General features: G+C 37.7%; 1 protein-coding gene across 1 annotated transcript in view; it reads right to left on the reverse strand.

Annotated features, from left to right (window-relative positions):
- Cntn3 (contactin 3) overlaps window positions 1-25,371 on the reverse strand; it is a 262,761-nt gene that overhangs the window by 163,213 nt on the left and 74,177 nt on the right. The gene's annotated exons all lie outside the window — the stretch shown is intronic.

Genomic DNA, 25,371 nt, shown 5'->3' on the forward strand with positions numbered 1-25,371 from the left:
CTCTCTCTCTCTCTCTCTCTCTCTCTCTCTCTCTCTCTCTCTCTCTCACACACACACACACACACACACACACACACACACTCTCACTCACAGGCACAAACACACACACTCACAGGCACACACACTTTTTAATACTTAAACATTGTTACAGAATGTTTGAGTTACAATATACCTTGTAATAGAGCATGTCTTGAAAATAAAAATTAGAAACTTTCCTTTGAAACACGTAAAGAGACAAGAACTTATTTTCAAATTGATAAACAACCTTGATCTAAAGATATTTAGAAATATTCAAAGCACCATAAATCAGTACAGCAGGTAATTTGATTCTTATATTCAAGACTTTATTTGTTATTGAGAAGTAGTATTTATCTTAGAGTGGAAGATTTTGCCAAAGTAAACAGGTGCGACCAGAAAAGAAGGGACTGTGAGGACTTATTTTGGCTACAAGCTACTTTACAGAAATGTATGATACTATACTTATGCCTACTACAAATGCAGTATGTAATATACAGTACTTCACCATGACATTATAGCTTCTTAAAGCTGCAGCAAATACAAATTATTCTCAAAACATTAAAACTCCTGTAGTGTAATTGAGCAGTAACTGGAATGCTGAACCATTTAAATATTTAACTGTTAAACAAAAATGAAATCTACTTATAGAGAAGTAATTTTTAAAGATGTTTCTTTAAAGAGCTAAGTAGTTATCATTATTGTTCCTTTATTACACAGTCCTTGTTTTCTTTATAATTTTCTACATAATTTTACAGCTTGGTGACATGACAGATCTTAGGTATGTTAGAGGAGATTTATTGTAGATATGATTGAGAACATCCACAGTGGCACCAGGAAGGCTCCAGATTGAAAATGACTGGCCAACTGAGCTGGGCCATGTGAGGAGAAGGGGGAATGGAGAAGGGGAAGGAAGAGAGAGAAACCTGGAGTGGCAGCCAAGAGGCCAGGATACCAAAAGGCCAAAAGGGGCAGTAGCCAAAATGGCTAAGGTTTTATAGGGAATAGGACTCAGTGAAAGGCAGTCTAGCCCATCCCTGGGCTGGAAAAATTCACTATAGGCAGTGAAGTATTGAAGACAGGAAGACCCTATAACAGGTAGGGTTTGAGGGATTCTGGTAGAACTTGCTATCAGTGTCAGCTTTGATTTTTTTTTCATTTTTAAAATTTTATTTAATCATTTGTTTACAGTCCAGATTTTATTCCCCTCCCAGTACACCCTCCTTCCTCTGTCTCCATGAGGTTGTCCCCCCCCTCAACTCCCACCGCATCAGACCTCCCCACTCCCTGAGGCCTCCAGTCCCTTGAGGGTTAAGTGCATCTTTTTCGAATGAGTCTAGACCCAGGAGAACTCTGCTGTGTATGTGTTGGGGGCATATATCAGCTGGTGTGTGCTTCCTGGTTGGTAGTCCAGTGTCTGAGAGATCTCGGGGGCCCAGGTTAGTTAAGACTGCTAGTCTTCTTATAAGCTGGTTGCCCTTCTCTTCAGCTTCTTCCAGCTTCTCCCTAATTCAACCACAGGGGTCAGCAGCTCCTGTCCATTACACCCAACTCATGAATAGCTTTGCTGTGTTAATAGGCATCTCAGTTAGCCATTGGTCCTAGCCTTGAGACTTAACATGAGGCAAGGAAAAGAAACTTTTTCTTCCTTTTGTTGAGATACCAGGAGACATGGGAGGAAAATAAACCCCTGTAATAGTTGATCTTGGTCGTAACATTGAGTGTCTCTGGGACCAATTAATAAATGAAATTGGGTATGTCTATGGGTGAGCAGTACCTTCTGGCAGCCTAAACAGAAAGAGGTCTGAGGGCAATATAGCATTATGTTCGGCTGCCAACGTTCACTCTTAGCTGGTGAGAGGCCTTTCTGTTGTCATCACTGTTGCCACTTGACACTAGAATCAGCTTCTTTGGACTTCTAATGATGAATGAGACTCAGCATGTTCTCTAGGAATCTTTCAAGCATTCAGCACCAGGGTGATTAGAGTGCTGTGACATCCAGCACTACTGACTCCTCAGCCACTCCAGTATACAGGTACCCACTGCCAGACTACTCAGCTCCACTCTGCAAGTCAATCTGACAAATCCCCTATTAATATATATGCACTCTATCAATTCTGCTGATCTAGAGAATGATACCCAATACCAACAAACATAATATCCAAATCAAAACTTAGCTTTGAAAGAAGTACAAAGTTATTTAATTGGAAGATGTCAGACTTGGGAAATCCTGAGGACATCAAGTGATACCCAGCAGTGACATGAGGTGCTGACAAGGGTCCTGAGAAGCAGTTCTCAGCCTTCCATTTACCTTTACCATAAAGTTTCCAAGACACAATTCTTGGTTTTGACATTAGCCACCCCAAAGTGTATTGGAGATTGCCTGAGTAAGTGAGACTCTTTCTACCCATAGGCTGCAAAGCTAAAGGTGTCCACTGTGACACCTAGGATACAAAGAACAGTACCTCTTGAAATAACCTCAGCTCTGCATTAGCCTCTGGCCCTCAACCACTCCCAGCTCAATATCATTTAAGTAGGAAGAAGCGTTTCCAGTTCCAATTGACTAACCTTCCCAACTTGCAAGCTCCAGCACTGAAGCACTGAAGCACTGAAGCACTGAAGCACTAGGCTAGTTTGTGGCTTTTACAATAACTATGTCTTTAAGCTTTGTCCTTTGCATTTAACTATTATTCCTTTTACTATATTAGTTTTATTTCATTTTAGAGAGGAAATCAAGGGATTTCTCAAATTTACTTGATTTTGCTTACATGAATTTTACATCTATCTCTTTAATGTCTCTAGCTATTTTCTATCTTTCTAACATTCTTCTCTTGGCTAATATCTCTTTCTCTTTATTTATTAAACATATGCTTTTATTACCGTTTTCTATTTCCCCGACCATTCTTTTATTTCACTCAATTATTACTTACACTTTTACACTATGTAGAGTTAGAAAGCTATGAACCACTTTAGCCCACCTGGACTGAAACACAATGCTGTGCTGCTTCTGTAACGTAAGTTTCCAGCTACAGAATATCAGAGAGTAGCCAACTCCATGGACTTCTCCAAGCATGTAACACTAAGCAGCACACATGCTGCTATAGTATGATTTCCTTATATTCATCTTCAAACCTAAATTCAGACAGATCTTTCTTAGCATCAATGAAATTACTCTCATACTATCCATTTTGTCCATTCTATATTTTATGTCTTCCCTTCTGTGGACTCTACCAGGTTTCAATTTTCTTCATTGCATATGTGTTGATACTGTACAGGTAACCTATGGATCTTTGAAATAAATGGACTTTGTATCTACCACCATATCTCCCTTGGGCTGTTGGTGAAAAGTCTCCAGGCCAAAATTAGGTACCAAATGACAACACTGAAGATCTCCTGCAATTTTAGCAATGGATCTCAGTTTAAAACAACAAGAACAAGAACAAAAACAAAAATAAGACAATAAGAATATGGGAGTCTTGGATCAGATCTGCCAATGTTCAGATCTTTATGACTAGACCCACGTCAACTTACCACATGTATTGCATCCTGCAGTGGGAAAACCCCTAATCTCTGAACTTCACACAAGTTTTTTGTTTTTTGTTGTTTTTTTTTTGTTTTTTTTTTTGTTATCATGATACAAACATGCATTCAGTTTTGTTCACAAAACAGCCTGGTCTCCTAAACAATACAAACAGCATGTTCTTCAGCAGGGAGCTGGCCACAGCAAGGGGCCCCCTGGGCACCCACCCCTCACACAAGTTTTAAGAGAGGATACTTGGTATCTCAGAAATGGAAGCTTTATGCAAGATGTGCACTGTTATGCAACTGTATGATTGAACATGGGCCTCTCATAAGACGCTCCATGATTTCCTTTGAGTTCCTAGTTTCAAAATTAAACTTCTTTCATTTCTTCTCTCCACCACATGTTTTCCTGTTGGTTTGTTTGTTCCTTATAATAAGAGTTGAGCTTTGTTGATCAGCCTTGCCTTGAGCACATAGGACTCATGAGAACCTTGAGTCTCACAATCCTAGGTAGCTGAAATTAGACATATATGCCCCATGCCTATCCCTCTTTCACAGTTTTTATTCATGTACAAGTTTCAAATTTTACTAATGAAACAAACATTGTTTCTGTTTTGGGATCTAATGATTTTAACCAGAGCTCTCTGGGTAGGCAAGGTTGTGTCATTAGAAAGACATAGAAGTGGAATCAGGACTTTGTAGGACTTTGAGGTTGATGGTAGGAGAAGAACAGAGTAATACATGGAATGAATATGAACAGAGTTATTACATAAATATATTGTCAAAAGATAACATATTTTAATAAGAAAATTTTAAAGTTAAAAAATAAAAATGTAACTCACACCCAAAAGGACATGCATGGTATGTACATACTAATATATGAATATTATCCAAAAAAGTACAGAATACCCAGGATACAATCCACATAATACATGAAGATTGATGCATCAATCCCACTTGAGAGGAAGAAGAAAGCAATCACAGGAGAGGGGATGGAGGAAGGAACCTAAATGGGAAAGGGGACAGGAAGGGGAAGAGGAGACCATGATCAGGTATTGAGTAGGGGACACAGGACTGATACCCTGAGGGCCATCAGAAAGAATGGAAATAGACAACCTCAGGAAGAAGGAGGTAGGGATTCCCCCTAGAATATACCAGAAACCTGGGAGGTGAGAGAATCTCAGGATTTTAAGGAAGAGATCTTAGATGAAATGCCCTACAATGAGGAGAGGGAACTTTTAGGGCCCACTTCCAGTAGAAGACAGAGCATCAAGTGGAGGGATGGGGTTGCCATCTCAGAGTCAAAAACTCTGACTCAGAACTGTTCTTGTCTGAAAGAACTGCAGGGACAAAACAGGAGAAAAGCCTGAGGAAAAGGAGGTCCAGTGAGAGGCCCGAAATGGGATCTATCTTAAAAGGGAGGCCCCAGGGCCTGACACTATTACTGAGGCTATGGAGTACTCACAAAATCGTACCTATCGTGATTGCCCTCTGAAAGACCCAACAAATAGCTGAAAGAATCAGATGCAGATATTTGCACCCAACCAATGGACAGAAGCTGTTGACTCCTGTGGCTGAACTAGGGAAAAGCTGGAAGCTGAGGAGGAGGGCGATCCTATAGGAAGACCAACAGTCTCAACTAACTTGGACCCCCAAGATCTCTCAGAAACTGAGCCTCTAACAAGGCAGCATTCACCAGCTGATATGAGGCCTCTAACACATATACATCAGAGGACTTCCAGGTCTGCACACAGTCAGAGAAGATGAACTTAATCCTCAAGAGATTTGAGATCCCAGGAAGTAAGGAGGTCTGGTGGTGGGGGGAGGGGAGGTATGGGGACATTCTCTTGGAGACAGAGAGGGGAAGTCGGTATGGGATGTGGAACAATCAGAGGGTGGACCAGGAGGGAATAAAGTCTGGAATATAAAAAAAAAGATTAAAGAATAAATAAAAATAAAAAATAAACAAAATAAAAATGAGTAGAACAACCTCTCTAGTGACTCTCAAGCCTAAATTCTTAAACACTCTTCAATCTCAGATAAATGGCCATCTCTTTGTCTTCTTTTACTATGTAACTGAGTTTGAACACAAGTGTGTGTTCTCTGATATTACACAAACCTAAATACAACTATTTTCTAACGTTCATGATCTTTCTCGCTTGTAACCTTTTGATACATAGAAACTCATCTATAAATTGAATATAGTATCAGCAAGTATCTTCTATAAAGAAAACTATGTCTTATGCAAGCTATTTAAAATAGTTCCTGGCACGTAAATGTTCAGTAACTGAATGCCACTATTCTTTTCTTTACATTCTCCCTGAAACTTTGCCAAGCATCAAGTTTCTCCTTCTATGTCTGCACTGGTGATTTGTCCACTAAACTTTTAAATCAACTTACATTTTCTGTATGTCCTCCAGATATTTGGGAGAAAAGTACTTGTCCTCTTTTACTTGGCACTGTATCTTCCACTTCTACAGTGCCTTCTGCTTCTGCTCTTCAGGACGTCTCCTAGGACCATTTTTCTCTTTTGCCTGTTTTCTGACAATACTACCATAGTTCATGTTCATTGTCCTATAAAACACAGCCATTCCCTTTCACTCCAAACTTTTGACTAACCATATAAGTTCTTTTGTTAAATCTCTTTTTCTATAAATTCATGTTGCAAGCATTATACACCTATGAGTATTTGTTGTGTATGTGTGTTTGTGTGTGTGGCTGTGTGTGTGCATGTACACACATGCATGTGTGCAGCATTCTCTGTCACCTTTAGCATCACCAGCATCGCAGGTATATAGTTCTTTAGGACTGATAAAAATGAGCATATGATAGAATCGATACATGGGTAGATTTGTGGAGCATTATGACAGACATTTTCTGAAATTCATCTCCTTTGGATTCCATAAAAGCCCTGTTACAAATGTACCAATGTACCACAAAAGTGATGGGACCTAGGCTTAGATGCTCTTCCAATGATAAGAGTCCTGTTTTCATCTTTATATCACATGCACAATGACTCCATCAAGCCTTATCTGGATCCTTCCCTATGACCTCTCACTTCTTAATCCCTCCTCTACCCATAGCATTGCCTTTACGGTTCTTCATACAAAGAGGCCTCAATTTTAAATAAGTCCTAAAATATTAAAATTGAATCCTTAATGCCTTGATGTTAACAATCACATTCTCTGTTCTTATTCATTGCTTCAGCAGATGTCTTGGCATACTCATGCATAGCATATGGCTGTGTTCTAGGTCCTAACATAAGAGAATATGTTTTCCAACTCTGAGTAATTCAAAGTGTAAAATTTTGCTTATGTCCTAACCTCTTTCTCTAAGCTTACGCTAAGCATACTTGTCTTCAAGGATCAATTTTAAAAAAAAAGAAAAACAACACTATATGAAGGAGATATTTGCAGAGCACTAGAGATGCTTTCTGTAATTGTATGTTAGTATGTTAGGTTACTCTGCACAAAAAGACTGAAGGTCTGGGCGGGAATCTCCTCCCTTTCTTTCTACAGTTCTCACATAGCTAGTATTGTGGTTGCTCAAGAAAGACGGCATGCCTTAACACAGGCCCTTGATCATTTTGAACAGCATTGTAATCCTCAGCAAACCCAATGCTCCCGTCTATTACCCCTTTCTCTCTCTCTCCCCTGCTGCCTTCAGTTCAAGCAGTTTCTTAATGATGTTCATTGAGTGGATAACACTCACTCAGCTATTAGAAAATACCAAATAAGCCCAGAAAAATTTTAAAAAGCCTTTTTATTTTTTTAAAAAAAGAATATGTTCTAATAACAGTCTGACAGTTCTGACACTTTCAAGGAATAAATTCCTTTTTGTTGGTGGAAGACAGTAAATTATAAATACTTCACAATCTTGTTTTGGTGGTTCTCTTATCATGCCTCTAATCAAAGAAACACAACTGTACAAGACAGCACACAACTTGGTTAATATATCAATTACATTTATAACACTAAATTTTTAAACATAGCTAATATAAAAAGTGATTTTTTGCATTTTAAGAGCTTCTTTTATTTTGCATATATATACATATTATATATATATATATATATATATATATATATATATACATGTATGTATATATATATATAACTATACATATAAAAATTCTACATTTCCTAACAAAAACATAATTATGTTTTGTTTAAAGAATTATTTTCATTTACTTTGAATTAAACAGCAAGCATCTCAAAATGTAGCTAAGATTGAAAATAGTTTCAAAACAACATGGTGACAACATTGTAAAACTCTGCTGAGTGTGATGTTCTATGCTTGCAGTATCAATACTCAGGAGGCTTGGGAAGAAAGAACCAAGAGTATAAGGACAGCCTGGGCTACATAGCAAGACACTGTCTCAAAAGGGAAATAGAACAGGGCAAAACATCTATTTGATTTCTATAGATTAATAGACTAATAAGTGTGTTGCTTTTACAGACCACATTAACACTGGAAGTTTTATTTTATTTTTTTAAGGTTTTTTAAAATTATTTTTGTTTACATTTCAAATGGCATTCCCCCTTCCCAGTTTCCCCTCTGCAAGCACTCTATCCCATTCCCCCTTCCACATGCCTCTATGAAGATGTCCCTCCCACCCACTTACCCATTCCAAACTCAAGGACCAAGGGCCTCCCCTCCCATTGATGCCAGATAAGATAAAATAATTATGGGAGGTAGAGTGAGGAAGGGATCTGGGAAGTTAACGGGAAAAAGAAGTTCAGAGGGTCAGGAAATTGAATGAAGGTGTGTAGCAGTGGGGTATGGGGAACTGGGGGTAGCCACTACAAAATCTCAGATGCTAGGGATGCAAGAAGTTCCCAGGACCCAACAGGGTGGACATTACCTAACATATCCAACAAAGGATATCTACAAAGAGAACCTGTAGAGACCATATCAACTTGACAGGCACAGCCTCAGGTTGAGGTATGGGGCCACCCACTCATCTCAAAAATTTTAACACCAGATGTTACTGCCTAAAGAGAATACCTGGACTAAGCATGGGATGTTGTATTTTAAAGACTATTCTAGAGTTCCCCTTTTGAAATCTACTGCCCAGACAAGTTTTCACAGTCATTTAAAGAAGGGTGTACTTGTCCCTTTCATTGAGTAGCAGCTACTCAGTAATCTGAAAATAAAGAGATCCTATAAAGCAACATTATTCTGAAAATGGGAACACTACCCCAACACATTTATCTAAATTATATTCCCAAACATTTGAAAAAGCTTCTGAATAGACAAGGTTAAAATGGCTCAATGGCTTTGTTGCAAAACAAAAAATCCTGCTTCACTAGGAATATCCACCATGAAAATTTGCCCTAGCCCTTCACATAGACTTCTCAGACTCTGATATCAAGCTTGTCTGAAATATGCAGATATTTTCGCCTATGCTGGAGGCCTGCTGAGATCATTGTGTGAGAAAATAAACACAAAATTCTTGGAACACTTTAGGAGATCAATAAATGTTAGCAAGCAGCTTCCCCTCTCCAGGCAAAGAGAGGCCTGTGTCTCACCCTAACCACAGTCTAGCCAGATTTATTTGTGATTCACACCAAGCTAAGTTTTATGTCTTTTAAAGGATCCAACCAATTGCCTCTCTTTTTTTATTACATGCCCCTTTCTCTAAGACAAAAAACAGTTTCTTCTCTTCTGCCTTGTACTTTGTTGAATAGTTGCTAGATAATATTTGTTGAATTCAACACTTAATCCATTGAGGCTTAAAGCTCTTCATAGCTGCTGTTTGTTCATACAATTGTATAGTAGATATAAGATGTTATAGTAAAAACTCACTTCTGTTCATTCAGAAATAATACAAGCCAAAATTAGTTAGCATATTGCAGTAATGCTTTCAACTTTACACCCTATACCCCAGGTAGAACTATCAGACAAAGAAATCTCACCCTGACCTTAGTAAGAGGCAGTTCATCTTTAATATTCATGTGGCAACACCCTGGAATAAGAACATAGCTGGCATGTGTCAAGAGCTTCTATGGGCTGGCACTGGGCAAGCACCCTGGTGAGGACCTAATTGAGTTAACTTTTTTCTGCCCTAACTGTTCATTAGTTAGTGAACAAAATTAACAGGAATTTACTTTCTCTTTAATTAAATGATCTATTTATACTGACAATCTTCATTGTAATAGGAGAGGGCCATTAAAGATTTTTTTTATGAACAATATGAAAAGAAATACCCCTCCAATTCAAGAGAAATGGTGACTTGGTTCTTTAAATTATTTTTGTTTAATTTATATAAACTTATTATATGAGCTCTGCATCTACAACATTCCCAACCCATCTCCCAAAGTGCAATTCCTACTATTCCTCCTTCCAAAATTCATGACCATACTTCTTCCATGTTGAGTATATCATATATATTGTGCATCTGTGTAGTTGTGTGTATATGTGTCTATGTGTATATGAATATACCACCTACTGAGTATATTTAGCATTGCTTATGTGTATAACATTCAGGACTGACTGTTTGGGATTAGACAATCTTTGTAGGAGCTCATTAGAGAACTTATCTGCACAGGCCTCCCAGGAGAAAACTGATTCTCTCACCTGCCATTTATCAACCATAGCTCTTTAACAGGGGGACTTCTTCCACATACATTGGCCTATTAACTGATGTTGTCATTATATGGTCATATTCGGGTAAACATATTGTTTTGTAGGTCCATTTCACTTGCAATTTCTAGTGGACCCTCTCTAGCAGCAGGTATCCTGGTCTTCTACCTTACAGTCTTCCTGCCCTCACTCCTGTGATGTTCCCTGAGCCTTGGATATAGAAGTTGAGTTGCAGAGGTATCAGATGAAGTTAAGTACCCCAAGAACATTTTATTCTGTGCATTTTGAATAGTGATGGATCTCTGTAACAGTTTCTATATGCTGCAAAGAGAAGCTTATTTGATGAGGTATGAGAGCTACACTTATCTCAAAATATAGGGAAAATATTTACAATATGGTTAAAAATTATACATGTTAAGGACAAGGACAACACGTGTTTCTCCTCCAGCATCTGTGCCTTTCCAGACATGAGCAATTATCTAGTTTTACAATACTAAGTATAAATTTCTTCCTACTGAGCAGACCTTAAGTCTAATTAGACAGCTGTTGGTTACTGCCAATATAGGAGTACTGTAGAGTTTTTTTTAAAAGAATTTCTAATTATTTTATGTGTCAGTTCTCACCTTCTACTTTGAGACAAGGTCTCTCTCTGCCTCTCTCTCTCTCTCTCTCTCTCTCTCTCTCTCTCTCTCTCTCTCTGTGCCTCTGCCTCTGTCTCTCTCTCTGCCTCTGTCTCTGTCTCTCTCTCTCTGTCTCTCTCTCTGCCTCTGTCTCCCTCCCTCCCTCCCTCCCTCCCTCCCTCCCTCCCTCTCTCTCTCTCTCTCTCCCTCTCTCTCTCTCTCTCTCTCTTTCCCCAGCAGGCTTATAAAACATACCAGCTCGGTGATTAGGTTGCATGGCTGATCTTTGTGTTCCCTCTAATCTTACTGTAGAATACTGGGACTATAAGGATGCACAGTACTGCTCTTGGCTTTTACAAAGGTTCTAGGATTCAAACTCATATCTCAGGAATGCACAATGAGCATTGTATTGGCTGAGCTTTCTCTCAAGTCCCTACTTACATTTCTGTACCTGAGACCTGAACCTTATCAATTGGGCAAGGATGGCCTTCCAGGGAACCTCAAACTTTTCTGTACCCTCCCAATGCTGAGAATAAAAATACATACCTCCATAACCAGAAAGTTTTATTGGCTGTTAGAATCAAACCTTGGTTTTCATACTTGCTGAGCAAACAATTTACCCCTCCAAAAAATATAAATTTCAGTATTTTATAGGAAAAATAATTTATGTGTACTGTGAGAGATTATCAACAGCTTAGATTGGTATCTTGAATTGTTGATTGCTGAGAATACTCATCTCTCAGAGGATTTCTAATGCTGGGTCAGAGTTACTATGTCATGTATCTCAGTTTAAAAATATGACAAACAGTGAAAGCTATGCAAGTCACAATTTATAAAGGGTAATTAAAATGACATTTTTTATGACATCTTGTTTCGTTACATAAAGTAAACCTTCAAAATCATTTAACATCAGGAATAAGAATGACAAACTAATATGAATTTATTTAAGAAAACAAAGCCCCATATTTTGTCATTTTTACACAATTCCTTAAAACAAATTAAAACATAATAGATGGGCATAAATATTTTGATGCCCTGCTTGTTGCCATGGAAACAATCCAGTTAGTATAGCTCTGAATATGCAGTTGCTTATGTTTCTCTGGGTTAGTTAGCAAATAAGCACAACTTATATTTCTTGATTTCTTTATGGGTTTAGCTAAGATCCAGGAATAATGAAGACAAGTGTTCATCTTTGTACATCAGCAGTGCACTACACAGGATACTAACAGACACAGGGGCCCATTAGTCTTATAGAATCCCCTACTTTGGCATTTACTGCACTCTTGAGAAGGGTTCTTAGTTTAAATTTTTAAAGTACAAAAATATATACAAGTGAAAATGTTATGGCTTAGAAAGAAAAGGGATTAGATAACAGACTTAAATATTTCTCACAGTCGATTTCAGAAGCCTGAGCAGTAGATGTTTTGTTGACATCTAAAATCTATCATGATAGATACAAAAATCTACCCTTCATAAGACAGAGTGACATTGAAAATGCATGAATAAGTATGTGTACATGTGCACACATACACAGCATATGCACACACATACACACCACCACCACCACCACCACCACCACCACCACTACCACCACCAACATCAACACCACCACCAACAACAGCACCCCATACCACACATACTTTTGAAACCCTTCCATTACTCTCACCTGTCTGAAAACAGACTGTGAGAGTTATCACAAGCTTTAAGATCAGGACTTCTTTGGATCTTTATTTTATCCAAAAATATCAATATTCTAGCTTTTAGCAAATACTACTTCCCTCAGTGCTTCTTGCCCTTACTGTAACTAGAACATTTAAGTATAACATTTGGCATAGCTTCATTTCCAGTTATCAATTTAATTTTCGATATACTCTCAGGAAAACTACTTAAATGAGGCACTTTCAGCAAGAACGTCAATTTTCTCAATTATAAACCTGTTGGGTATTTGCTGAAAATGTTCCATTCTTTTATATCTCAATTAAAGGACATCATCAACCATCTTAAAATTCTTAATTAAAATCCACAAATGAATAACATTAGCAAGTACTAAATATAAATGAAGATGAACGTTTTTATGTTCGTACCAAAGTGTCGTTACCCATGATGCCAGGGTGCCTAATCTGGAAAGATGATTTTATAAAAATTTGAACTGGAAAGTTAAGTACAGCTATCTTTCTTGAGGTGGCAAACAGAATGGGTGCAATAAAGTATAAAGTGTCTAGATAGCTTCTGTATTACAGCTCCACAATGAATATTGCCATTCTGGAAGCTTGATGTTACTAAAGGCATTCATAACATTTAATGCACTCATGATGTATTTTAGTTAAGATGTTATATTGCTATGTAGCAGTTTGTCATGTGACAAAGTGTTCGAGCAATAACACACAGAGGCATTCGACTGACTCTTGTTTTATGACTGCCCTCTACCATGATTAGTGGAATTAAGTCTGAATGTATGGGAGTAATGTCGATACTTAGCCCTGACAGCAAGTCAAAAGAATGCTACTAAGGCAAGGAGCTCAGAGGCAATACATGTTATGGTGCTTCTTTCTGTGTACTGCTAAAGCAAGAGAAACAAGAATAAAGGATGCTATGGAAAAGTATGTTCTGTCATTAAGAATCAGAGCATGAGATCTGCAAAATCATTCAGTGAGGAAAGGCCCATGCGGCCAAGTCAGATTATCTGAGTTCAATCCTCAGGGCCCAGGAAGTGAAGAAAGACCAAATCCTGTCAGTTGACTTCTGAGCGCCACTAGGGCACTGTGACAAGTGTGACATGTGCATTCATGAGTGCACAGACCTAAACACAAGAAATGGAGGAGAGACAGGGAAGAGGGGAAGAGTGAGGGAGAGAGAGAGGGAGAAAGAGAGGGAAGGAGAGGGAAGGAGAGAGGGAGAGGGAAAGCTGGAAAGGGAGAGGGAAAGATTTTGATGAATATGAATTATGCATCTCCGTTCACTGCTACCCAATACCAAAAGCAGCTTCTCTGACAAGTGCTGAAATTAGCCCAGGTCTATGGATATAAATGTAAATATTTAAAAGACAATTTACTTACATGAATGACCATTTTAACAAAAGAAAAATATCAAGTTCTACCCTAGAAAATATGACTTCCCCAATCATTGCATTTTGACCAAGATTACAATGTCAAACTTGAAATTCTGTCCTGTAGAGTAGTCCTCAAATCCACTTAGAGAGTAGTTAGTTAGCCCTGTCGCAGTCATGCCACTATAGTGACAGTAGACACATCTGCTCTGGCAGCTCACTATCAGAGCATGAAGGGTCCAGAATTCTGCAAGACAGTTGATGATTTTTGTTCCATATTAGCCTGCATAAAACTTTCTGGAACTAGAAAGTCTAGTTCTCAGAAAAGAGGTTTCACGATTACTTTGAAGTTGATTTATCTGTGCCCTAAATGAAATCACATGGCTTCTTTAACAAAAGAGTCTCAGTATATACTGAGGATAGTAATTGACAATGACAGAAGCCTGTGGTAGTAGAGATCTCTAGGGGTTCCCTGGTAAATATTTCTTAAGAAGGGATTCCATGCATTGCAGTGTGATTTAATTTCATAACTCTTGAGATAGAGTCTACCCTATGGGCAATTTTGTTCAAAATCTTTTTATTTTTTTGAATAATATACTGAAGTTAGCTTACTAACTAGTGGGCTTCCATAAGGCTTTTAAAAATAATCCATAAATTTGTTTTACCTAACTACAACATCCTTCTCCCATTTGCCACTTCTCTCCATCCTTTTGTAATAATTTTATGCCCATAAGTCTCCCCTATCTTTCATTTCACATATAATCTACTATTTCAACAATTATTGACTCTAACTGGGTTGGGACACAGTAGCCTTCCATCCTATTTTTTTCATACATCCTTCCTTTGCATTAGCCTTCTTCTCCATATCTTTGTTTCTCTCATAACCCCTGCACTCCTCAATGCTTAATCTTTTTTATCCCTAGCATTTTATTTCACTATTTTTATTTTACATATAATATTCTTCATTCGTTAAAATGTCAGACAGGCTTAACAATCTAATATCCAAATCCAAAATAAAGTTCTGGAAACACCATGGCAAAAGAAGTGGAAAAATATGAGTTCAAGAAAGTAGAAGAATGCTGTAAAATATTGTCTTCTAACCAGGGCATGTCTCTGACTTTCATAATTTCGCAGCAGCTGTGGTTGCTAGCACTTATTGGATAGATGGTTTAGGACTCATCCTTATTGAGGAACTGTTGGCAATAGACAGTTTCTGGAGAAGAAAGGATTATTAATTTTAGGGTATGGAGCCAATAATTATATTTCTGTGTTTCACTGATGGCCTACATTTACCACTAACTGCAAACTGGATGTAGTAGTAGGAGGTGTGTGTGTGTGTGTGTGCGCGCACTACTTATCAATTTTTTGCTAAGATAAAGTATTATAAAAAGAAAAATATATTCAGTCTGGAGGGAGATGAGTTTAGGGTGAATATGAGAGTAACCAGCAGAGGGAAATGGGGATATATATATATATATTTCATTGTCCAACTGCATGAAATTCTGAGGAATAAAAAAACTAGAACAACAGCAAAAAATCACAGGACAATGGGCTGGTGAGATGGTTTAGCAGGTAGAAGTGCTTGCTGCTCAAACCTACTGCATTCACACACACTTTAGACACAATAATAATAATAATAATAATAATAATAAATGAAATAGGAAAAATATTTGTAAAGAAGAGAGAATTGATGGATTAATGGTAAATAAGATAAGGTAAGGGATGAAAGTATGTTATAACATACTAGATACATGTTTGAATTGTCAAAGAACAATTTAATCAATAAAAAGTGAAACAACAAAATCAATAATGAATAAAATTTAAATATAAGGAAAATCACAGGATAAAACAGAATGAATGGTACCAGCAAATATTCTTCAATTGTATCTGAGGTGATAGAGAAACAATATGGTCATGGTTAAAAGCAAGGTTATGTACAAATTAACCGGGAATCATAGCTGCCAAATTTGGATGCATAGGTCATGTACTGTAGAGCTCAATGGGGAATGATTTCCCTGAATGTGATTCAAGGGATTTAAATGGACTTCTAAGGATAAATATAGACTCCAGTTATCAAAATAATACATGGGAAGTCTCTTGAGAGGTCTGATCTTTACGTCATACCCCATTAACTCACCATGTTGTTGACCAGACAAGCAAATATTAGATCTGAAGGTCACTTCCATTGTCAGTCTCCTACAGAGCAAACCTGTCCAACAGGACTCAAATCTTTAAGAGTCATATGCCTGAGTTACAACACATTCATCCATTTGCATTTAAATCACAACTAGGATTGGGTTATGTTCTATTGCTAACTATCTCTGAAACTCTGGGCTTGTATTCATTTTTCTATTGCCCACGTTCCTTGCCTGTAAGAGAGGAGTTAATGGCTGCCTGGCACTACCCCAGGGCATTACAGAACAAATGACAACAAACATTACATATACAAGACGCTACTTCACCCAAGTACTGCGGAAAGTGCTCTGCACTAATCTTGGCAGAAAAAAAAATATCATTTTGATTTACAAGTAGAGTTGTGGTTTGGGCATGAAGTGCTCACAAGGCTTCTGTATAGTTGGGAAGTGTGGGGTGGGGGTGGGGGCACATGTCTTTAATCCAAGCACTCAGGAGGCAGAGGCAGGCAGATCTCTAAATTTGAGGCCAGTGTGGGCTACAGAGTGAGTTCCAGAATAGCCAAGGCTACACAGAGAAATCCTGTCTCAAAACACCAAGAAAGAAAGAAAGAAAGAAAGAAAGAAAGAAAGAAAGAAAGAAAGAAAGAAAGAAAGAAAGATGAAGGAAGGAAGAGGAAGGAAGGAAGGAAGGAGAGAAGGAAGGAAGGAAGGACAAGAGAGACAGAGAACTAGGAAAAAAGACAGAGAGAGAGAGAGAGAAAGAAAGAAAGAGAGAGACAGAGAGAGAGGGAGGGAGGGATGGAGGGAGGGATAGAGGGATGGAGGAAGGAAGGAAGGAAAGAAGGAAGGAAGGAAGGAAGGAAGGAAGGAGAAAGAAAAGAAAGGAAGGAAGGAAAAAAGGAAAGAAAGAGAGAGAGAGAGATCATTTGCATAGTGATTAGATCACAAGGATTCTGAGGCTCTGATCTGCCCAGCTTGCTGACAAGGTGACACCTCTGAGCAGTAGTAGACATCAGGAAGGTGGACCTAATTTGGATAAGTATGCCACTAGGGTTGTGCCCTGAAAAAACATACCTCATTTCAAATTACTGAGCTTTTTGTCCCCTATGGATAATCAATACTGCTCTACCTCTGGGAGATCTTTCCAGAATGGCTTGTTCAACATAAGACCATGAACCAAAATCTTTGAAATGGTGAGCCAAAACATCTCTTTCTATTTTAATACATATGTTTATTTAGAGTGTGTATGAGCATGCACTTATACAGAGCTGAATGGAAAACTGCAAAGTTTTGTTCTCTCCTTCCACCATCTGGGTTCCTCTGATTAAACTCAGATTGTCAGACATGGCAGCAAGTGTCCTTACCTTCTGAGCAATCTCTCCTCTTACCTGTTTTAAATATTTGTTATAATGATAAAAAGTCTGACCCAAACCCAAACCCACACTTAAGATTAGTTAGGTTGGTGGAGACATATTTTATAATATAATTCTACGATATATGATTGTGTGTGTGTGTCTGTGTGTGTGTGTGTGTGTACGTAGTTTCTAAAACTCTGAGTTGAACAAATCAGTTGCAGTAGCTGTTAGCTACATGAAGCTACTGAACGCTTGACATATGAACAGTCTATGATGCAATGTGATGTATGGCCATGAAACACACAATAGATTTCAAAGAGTTCAGAGAGCAAAAGAACAACAAATCTTAACAATAATGCAACTCAGATTAAATGTGAAGTAATCCTGGGTTGATATAGTATTTATATGTATATGAAGCTTTGCTTCATAGAATATAAACACTGGAAGACTTTAAATTGTACACCCTATCCTCATCATATTCTTGTGAACAGCTCTATGTACAGAGTATTTTTATTTCAGAAGGCAACACACACACACACACACACACACACACACACACACACCCCTTCAGATATCAAGATCAGATGGAGTATGACTCTGAATTACTGTGAGTTGTATAGCCTAGGGTAAATTTCTATCTAGTAACCTATTTGAGAATTGTCCATATGTGATTTACAACCTGTAAACAGAGCAAAACTATGTTTGAGAGTTCTTGAATCATTTTTCTTTGTCTACTTTAATTACAATGGTTTTGTTAAATGGTGCCCATAAGGCACTTAGCATGGCACACTCAAAATGGAACTAGAAAAGAGTCTGACAAAAAGCAAGAACTAAAGTAGCCACCACAAATGATGTGCTGAATTCCTTCCTATACATAGGCTTCCAAGGTAAGAATTCCTTCAGTGGGTAATTGTGTATAGAAGTCTTCCAGACAACATATGGCAACCCACTAAGAGGGAAGCCAGGCCAATAAATACCCTGAACTTTCCTCTTCCCACTCTCAGGTTCCCTGCTAATATCTCCATTATCCCTAGCAACCCAAAGTCAGAATACAAGGGGACACTATGATGTATCCAGATGGAACTGCTGGGGCATAAGACAGAATGGAAGGTGACTCTGGAAGGGACAGATGGAAGACATGTTGCACAAGACATATTGTTGATCTTTCTGAAAGAAGACTATTGTTAACTATGAGACTAGATAGAACCAATGGTTTTATGGAAAAATAAGACTCAGTAAAATCTTCAACAAAACACATCAAATTTAATTTAAAGATTTTGGAACTGACTTTCTATTTTAATCAATGTCACAGTAATTGTCTTAATAACTGTGCCATTTTCTAGTTCAATGTGCCATTGACCCTCTGATATAATGAATGTCCCAAAATGCAGAATCTATCTTTCCTTGAAGTGTTTATAAGGAGGTTGATACTAAAATAGATGTGGGAATATTTTGGATCCAGCATTAAACAGCTCTATTTAAAAACAGGAGCCAGCTATTAATAGACATGAAAACAATCAGAACAGGTCAGTATTTTAAGCTACTTGGGGAAATCAGTCCTCCTGCCAACCCCAGCAGAATGTAGCCCAACTTAAACCAGACAATCCATGTACATCACCACCCAATGTCATTTTAGGGATTAGGCACTTGGCTGGGAACATCTATTTTCATATATAGTTTTTGTTTGTTTGATTATTTTATTGTTGTTGTTACAGCTTTGTCTTCTGTGCAACATGAATAACTCTCATGTTTTTAACTAATTACCAATTACTCATACACTTACTCAGTGAGGTTCATTCATCATATGTACATATGGAATCTACCCATTCTCTTTCCACGTAATTCTATGAATTATATGTACTTTGAAGGGCATGAGCTCCTTACGTAGAGAGAACTAAGAAAACAAATTCATTTTTTCCTTTGGTTGTTTAACTCCATGCTGGGCACATGTTTTGTAGTGCATAAACAAGACATGAATATGTTTGTACCATATAAACAGAAGGAGCCAGTACTAGGGATCTCTGTTCACAGTACCAAGGTAATTAAGTCATCAGTTGTGCCTGCAAAATCAAGGAAACGGCAGTGCCAGATATTCTACCACCCTGTGCTTTAGGACCTGTAATTTACTGTTTAGTTCATATCATCAGAAAGCAAAACACTCTGAAGAACTGACAAGCCTATAATATGGAGACCACAATATCATCTACAGTCACATTGCTACTTTTTAATCTGTGGAAGTTACAGATTATGTAGCCTCTATGCACACAGCTAAGATTTTTCAAATACATATCAGAAGAAAGATCCTGCATGTTTAGTGAGTTGTTTATAGAAGATGAAATGTCACATACATGAGAAAACCCAACCAATGTTTCCTACAGTTTTAAGGGAGAGATCCAAATAGAAATGTTTTTCATGGCTAAGGTGTGTAAAAAGCCATAAGAGTGGATGTGAATGGTCAATTTCACAGCAATTTTCTCAATCCTTTGGGAAAAGGACCTAGTTTTCTAGTTATATACAACCTACCACTATAAAACACCGATATCTCTTTACTGGTTGATTCTCAGGAAGACTTTGCCTCTGCTGATAACTGTATGAGCATTTACACTGAAGAGGAAAAATGTATAAACCATTTTGGGTTTAGCTATCATGACATTTCCCAGCTGTTAGAATTAACATCTCCCAGGTGTCTCTAATCCTTTTAAACAGTCTCCTATTTTTATGTTGTCTCATTTTATATAAATCTTCTTTTGTAAGTCAACTGGAGGTTTTTCAGAAACCATTCAGCATAACTTAGGAAAAAATGTTGATATAATACAAATTAACGCATTTTTTTGTAGCTATGTTTTGTGCCTGTACTAGGATCATCTTTTTGCCAACTTGCATCCTCTCATAAGAAAGATGAAGTAACAGAATAGATTGAAAATTAAAACCTTTCCCTAAAGTCTGGGATTTTAAATAAGTCACACCTCTGTAACAAATAATTAAAAAAAATCATTTCTACACTAGCTAGAATAACTTATTGGCTACTTTAATCATTCCTTGCTTCATTGTTGCAATAAAGCTGCTGGCCAAAGCAATTTTAATAAGAGTTTTAGTTTACAGTCCAAGCCCGCAATCCATAATGGGACACATTTATGGCAGCATGACCTTAAGCCACCCTGTGTCCACAGGCAGGCAGGCAGGCAGGCAGGCAGGCAGGCAGGAGAAAGCTAGAGAGCGGTGAATGTGGATGCTAAGCTCCCTATCTCTTCTTAAGCAGTGCAGGACATCAGGCATCAAATGGTTCTGCAGCTTTCAGTGTGGATATTTCCTTCTGAGTTAAGATAATATAGACCATTCTTTGAAACGAACCTAATATACATAATCTCTCACACAGGCTACTTACAAGCTTGCTTCCTAGGTGACTCTAACCCTGTTAAGTTGCCAAAATTAACCATCACAGACACTAAGTACTTTCTTTGTGTCTGATGAGTGAAAAACGGCAATCATTTTTGTGTGTATATGTCTGCAAAGTGTATGTAGATCTGTTTGCATGGAGGGGAGGGGCATTGCCTGTCCCAGGATGGAGGTTTCATATGCAAAAGTGCATGCTTGTGAGTAGAAACTAAAAGTTTCTGATAGTATCTTCCTTGACAGCCCTCCAATGTTCTTGACTAGTCAAGGTCTTCCACTGTACCAGATGTTAACTATTCTGGTAGTCTACCTAGACAGCTTGCCCAGGAAATCTCCTGTGTCTTGCTACTGAGTGCTGGGTTATATGTGGCTATCATGTCGGTCTGTGTTTCATGCAGATTATGGAGATCTGAATTCAGATAATCACTCTTTTATAGTAAGCAGTTTATCATCTAAACTCTTGTAATCATTTTCAATAAAAATAAGAGCTACTGTAATTTTTGAATTAGCAGAGAAAAATGATTCAAGTGTAGATTCGATGGCTCTACTCTTTAAAAAGAGTTGAATCTGAAAATGGGGAGAAAACTTGGGATCTATTTAAAGAAAAAAGTATGGGACAAGCAATATGATAGCAGGTTGGTTAAGAAGCTTGCTTCCAAGTCTTCCAACATCAGTGCAATAGTACGAACTCACATAGTAGAGGGAAAAATTGATTTCTCACAAGTTGTTCTCTAACCTCCCCCCACATATATGTACACACACACACACACACACACACACAAATAAATAAATAAATGAATAAATAAATAAATGAATGAATAAATAAATAAATAAATAAATACTTTAGAAATGGCATATATGATTAGAATAAGACAGAAGTCAGGTCAGTGATTTGAAGGTTACATGTTTTAAACTTGCAGATATACGCAGCCTATAGGATACTCATTAAATGCACATGACTAAAGCTAGAGCTTATTAAAATATAAGCCTAGCTTCACTGAATCCACTGCAGTTCTTTACCAAAATCCATTTATCAACAATTCAAAATGAATAGGTGAATAGTTCATTATATGTTAAATCAGAAATATATATCCTCCACGCTAGCATTCAGAGTAATATTCTTGAAACATTATCATTAAATAAAAAGTCCTGGAGTAGTATAGACATATAATACAATTTAATTATGTTTTTCAGAAGAGAGCATGTTTAAGTACATTTCTTATTGTTGTAATAATTTTGCTACGATAGTGTGTAAATCATCACTGCAATAATGGATCAGACTGAGATTCCTGTCAAGACATCTCAACATAGACAGAGTGAATTATGCTTCAGGCTGTAGAAGATTACTGCACTGAAGTTTATGAGACTTTGTAGGCTTTTTGAGTCATGTTCTTCCCCTCTTGTGAAGAAAGTTTTACCAAAAATCAAAACATAAAGGCTGATTTTAGCTTTTAGCATAAGGGCTTTGAAAGGGCTTGTAAGCATGCTCAGCAGTTCAAAGCACTGGCCACACTCCCAGAGGACCTGGGTTCAATTCCCAGCACCTACATGGCAGCTCACAACTGTCTGCAACTACAATTCCAGGAGGATCTGACACTCTCATACAGACAAGCATGCAGGAAAAACATTAATGCACATAAAATAAGTAAATTTTAGAAATGGCTTTGAAAATAACAGTTACCAAAACATCCAAACAATTCTCATGGGAAATGACATCAGTCAAACTAATTAGAGTTTCACATATTAGTAGTGGAAATATATTTTGGTATAAGTTTTTAAAAATCATTTTAAAATATATACTCATTTACACACAGAGAGGCGGATGGGAGAAGAGAGGGAGAGGAAGAGAGGAGAGGGGGGATGTAAACAAAGAGAACACAAAAAATATTATTATAAAATTATTCAAAACCAATTCCCCCCCCCCCAAAAAAAAAAAGCTCAGATCAACTCAGGTCCACCCAAATCTTTCTTTGTAGAATCCAATACAAAGTGAAATGTGAAACCCTGTTTGTCATGCTGGAGAGCACATTAAGTCACCCAAGGTCTTCTTGAAACTTAGTGCCTCACCCCAACCTAGAAAGTGAGAAACAAGCGAGGTGATGTGGGGCATGAAAATCTAGAAAATGTTCCCAGGTGAGTCTTGTATGTCAGTTCTGCTTTGAACTTTACTGATCCAAGACATGGACTCCCCTACACAGGTGGAACAGAAAAATGCTCTGACATGGGGTAAACCCTTGTTTAGTTGTACAGTCTACTTTCAACTATTACTTTATGAAGTCACAATTACCATTTTCTAAGTCAGCAGTTCTGTAGATCGCACCAATCTGGGGTCCCATATCAGACATCCTACACATCAGATATTTACATAATGATTAACAACAGTAGCAAAATTACAATTATTAGGTGGCAATGAAATAATTTTATGGTCGTGGGGGGGTCACCTCAACATGAGGAAACGTATTAAAGGGTCTCAGCCTTAGAAAGACTGAGAACCACTGATTTAAGTAATGTAGAAAAGGTTAATATAAAACAGTTATGCACATTTATATATTTAAACTTTCAGTCTGAGATGATGTGAAACCCTGGATTTCAGCCCTGTCTACCTCCAAAGAACCCCAAACTGTGAACAAAACTTTCTTATCAACTAGAAAAACTCCACCAGGCCAAAACCACACTGAATGACAGTTTGACTGCACAGAGACACAGTTTTCACTATAACAAGTATTAGTTTCTCCTTAAACTACACAATCTCTTTCTTTCAAGAAAGTTTCTATTCTGCCCAATCTGAACTCCTTTTTTAAAGTCAGCATATAAAAGTCACCAGGATCATTAGGAGGTTGTATATGGTGTATCACTACACTCTGTCCAAATTCTTCCCTATTACCCTGTCCTGATCCAGTCTCCTTCTTCCCGTTCCTTCTACACTCTGTTCTAACTTCATGTATCACACTCAGGGATGCACCTATACTCGCTCACACTTCCTTGTGTACAGCATGTGATTTTTATATCTAGACTCTGCATATTGCTGACTTGTTAGAGGATTGTTAAATATTGTCCAACTGCCTTGTAAAATTTCTTTTTCTACATATGTATAAATTATTGCTGCCCTCAACCTTAGTTTGCTGTTTGCAGTGGGCAGTAGTCAGTTTAGAGACTTATAATGGGCAAAGTGCTGAGAAGAAATGAACATGAGAGATGGGCCACACACGAGATGTCTAGACCACTATCCCATTATCCCCATTGCCCAGGAAACATGACAGAAGAGGCAGAAAGAATGCAAGACCTGGGAGATAGGTAGGAGGAGTGCTGTCATATGTGTCTTCTATATATGACAAGGCCATGCACTTCAAAACTCCCAATAGCTGTGGTTTACCTGAGCAGGATGTGTACAAGATCAACCCCGCTAAAAACTCAAGCTTGGAAGTGGCGAGAAGACAACTTAAAGTTGGGAAGGAGATGTATTGGGGGTTCTGGGAAGCATTTTATGGGGAGCAGGATAGGCATCTCAGCTTCCATTATGGGAGACAATATCTAAGTAGGAACTGCTGCTTGGTGGCTTCAGGGAACCAGAAGTGGAAGAGAAATCATCTTTACTGTGTTTCCCCAATACTTTAAACAGGTATATATTATATGAATACTGGCCTAACTTCTGAAAAAATGAGAAGAAAAGCTAAGAACATTCACTGAGATGGCTTTTCAAATCATTCCCTAAACTTCCATCATTTTCCTAGGGCAAAGAACCTGACTTCAGAATAGATGCACCAGCATGAACTTTGAAAGTCAGAGGCCCAAAAGTCAGCCCCATGACTATACTGTTTCTTGGGTACTCAGAATGAGGGGGAGGGATATGAGAAATGAGGTATTTCTCAAAGTACAATGCTAAAATAGTAACATAATGTCACAGTGTAGGAATGGATGAAAACATACAAAAGATAATCTGCCCGTTTCCCATTAGGTGGCAAGGGCTGGAGAAAGCACCTGATATTCACGGTGGCTCCAGGGGCAGAAAGCAAATTGTCTAAAACAGTGGGGTTGTTGAACAGTTCTTTAAATAGGAAGCTGCTGCCTGGGAAGAAGCTTGCTCTAGCTAATTCACATTTGCAATTTAAAAAAAGTGAAGCCTAACTCTGTGAATTTTTTTTTTGTTATGACTTACCTTAAAACTTTTTTTGGCAGATGAAAATGTGGTGTTCATTTCATCTAGCTGTGAGCTGGAAATGTTTCTCGTATGTTGAAATAGCAATTGACTAAGAGTACACTCAACGGTAACATAAAATATATTTACCAAGAAGCATTCCATGTGTGATCTACACACTATAAAAATAAAGCAAGTAAAGTAATTCTCAAAGCCAAGAAACACAAAACCTATAAAATGTCTTCTCCACACTTACTATAATCTTTTAATGGCAATATCACCTAACTGTAATATTTTTCAATATCAGCCTTTCAATATCACCCAACTGTAATATTTTTTTAATGTTCTATGATCAAGTTAGCATCTTCAATAATGGCCTGTCTTATTTGAATAGTAATGCCTGATAATTGATAGCTTTTTTTAAAAATAAATAGTATTATATTACTGAGACAAAACAATGAAAGAACTACTTATTATAAGAGGATGAATAGAAAAGTGTTTTGGATATTTTCTAATGTATTCCAAAGAATACAGGCTGAAGAAAATTATTGTAAATGAAGAAAAAATA

The sequence above is a fragment of the Grammomys surdaster genome, unplaced genomic scaffold (genome assembly GCF_004785775.1).
Source record: "Grammomys surdaster isolate TR1022 unplaced genomic scaffold, NIH_TR_1.0 220, whole genome shotgun sequence".
NCBI lineage: Eukaryota > Metazoa > Chordata > Mammalia > Rodentia > Muridae > Grammomys > Grammomys surdaster.